Raw genomic sequence first — 2,666 nt, forward strand, 5'->3', positions numbered from 1 at the left:
TGTATTTAAGGCCTCTGTTGAAATGGCACCTACAGGCTGTTGAGAGCGATGTGAGCTGGTGGTTAAATAATACACTAAGATCAGGAGAAACAAGACATATCAGAGCTCGCAAAGTACTTTTTTCTCAAAGGGGAATCACACTGCTTCTTACCCAGCTGCGAGTAAAATAAATCTAACTGGCAATCTGGCAGTCCTCTACTTGATTCAAGAAACCCAAACTGCTGTCAGTAACCTCAGCACTCAGATCTTTAAGCCTCTCTTAGCTGATCAATTTGTCCCCTGCAGCAGTTCCTACTGCAGAAATTCCCACTGATGCCAGTAAGGGAAGCACTAAACAATTACAGGCTGGCCCGTTGTTGAACCTGCTAACTAGGTGCTCATGATTTGGGGAGATATTTCTGTATGTTTAGGCCACTGGCAGTTTTACAAGGCAGAATGTCTTTGCTCTCAGCCCAGTGGAGACTAGGCGGCTTTCCACCACCCAGCATTAAGAACAAAGGAGTGACCTGACCAGTGACACCAAGACTGGACCCAGAGTCTTCTGGAGTTCTGACTCCAGGACACCAACATGAAGTGCTATTAAAATACCAGTATTTTGTATTGTGCAGCTCTCCAAAGAGTCAGGACTATTTTAACTACGATTTTAAGTTCAGCTGTACTTCAGACTTTATAAAAAGCAAGCAAACAAAAAATACACATAGGAACTATTGCAGGGCACTTCCCTGATGTGACTCTTGCTATTATACCTCTGCCATCTGTCCTCCCCACTGGATCTAGTAGCATAGGAAAATTCAGGAGGTTTTTAGTCTTACCTGCTGCTCAAAGGAAGGCAACCTGCAGGGTCAGAGCAGATTGCTCAGGACTTTATCCAGTGGATCTTGAAAAACTCCCAAGGTAGGAAAATGTACAACTTCCCCAGGCAACCTATGTCACTGCTGGGTGTGAAACTATTATTTATGTCTAGCCTGCACCTCCCTTTTCAACTTGTGCCCAACCTCCCACCACACGTGACTGTGGAGAGCCTGGACCCATGTTCTTTATGACCTTATGATGCTGGGGGACTGCTGTGAGGTCCCCCAGTAGCCCTCTCTCCTTCAGGGTGAACAAGCCCCGCTCCCTCTTCCTCTCTTCACAGGGCAAGTGCTCCGGCCCCCCACCAGTGGGGTGGCCTTTGCTGGACCTGCTGGCCAATATCTTTCCTGTCCAGAGGTCCCAAAACTGGATGCAGCAGCTAGGTGTGGCTGGCTGAGTAGGGAAGAGCTGCTTCTGTCAATCTAGTGACCATGCTTGCTTCACCCAGCTGGGAGGCTGTTGTCCCTCTCTGCTGCCAGGACACACCACCACCTCTTGTTCTTGGTGTGCAAGACCTGTATCCCCTTCAGCAGAGCCACTCCCCAGCCCAGCATTCCCCAGCCTCTAGCACTGCAAGGGGCACTTCCTTCCCAGGCACCAAGCTCTACACCTGCCCTTGAATTTCATAAAGGGTTCCTATCACCTCATTCCTGCAGCCTGTCCAGGTTGCCCTGAATGACAGACCTTCCCTCCCGTGTATTGAGTGGTTCATGTCATTCGGCATTACTTGTAAACTTGATGAGAGAGTTCTCAGTATACTTCTCCAGGTCACTGACAATTTTGTTTAACAGGAAAAGATCCAGGACAAATCAGTTTTTGCATAGAGCAAGACCCCTCAACCACTTCCATGTGATCCCTGTCATTCAGACAATTTCTTACCTACTGTGTTCTTCACTAGAATTTTACGTTTCTTTTATAATATCATAGAATCAATGGTTTGGGTTGGAAGGGACCTTAGAGATCCTGCGATGGACAGGGACACCTTCCACTAGACCAGGTTGGCTCAAGGCTCCATGCAGCCTGGCCTTGAAATACATTACCAGGGATGAGGCATTCACAGCTTCTCTGGACAACCTGTACCAGTGTCCCACTACCCCCACAGTGAAGAATTTCTTCCTAATGTTGTATTAGTCAAATTGTATTCACTGGAATGTTTAGGACCTTTGCTATTCTTTGCAATACAAACTGTTCACTCGCCTGCTAGATATAAGGAACATCCAAGTTGCCCAATCAAATCCAACAGTCAGGAGAAATCACGTTACCCAGAACAACGCTTTATGCAGTATTTAAATCATACAACCATTTTAAAGAACTTTGCCACTATTTAAAACTAGAGTTTATTAGATGTAATACTTGCTATATTAAAAGAAAAAAATCCATCTAATTAACCCCTCCTTGTATAAGTTAGTATATAAATAAGGAAACTATAATAGCATAGCAGAGGGGTTTTAATGCCTCATAAAGCTGTACAGCAATTACTCTGTACCATAACTAACTTGAAAAATCTTAAGAATATTACTTGGATGATGCTACGACTGTCAAAATTATATTTCTCATTCTAAGTATAGTTTTGTGATTTCCTAATAATAAAGGAAGTAGGTGTATTGCCACCTAGGCTGACAATTCAAGTTATTCATGAAAGGAATTTCTCACTCTATGGTTCATGAACCATTAGCAATCAGTAAGACATCAAATAATGATTTAAAATTCCCTCTTTCCTACTCAATGCCTCCAGACTAAAATATAAAAGCATATTTTAAATGTAGTTGCAATCTTACGCATTTGTAAATAGAAAACTTTGTTTGGGCAACATC

This window comes from Manacus candei, unplaced genomic scaffold (genome assembly GCF_025592945.1).
Source record: "Manacus candei isolate 608988 ecotype Guabito, Panama unplaced genomic scaffold, ASM2559294v1 h1tg000014l, whole genome shotgun sequence".
Classification (NCBI taxonomy): Eukaryota; Metazoa; Chordata; class Aves; order Passeriformes; family Pipridae; genus Manacus; species Manacus candei.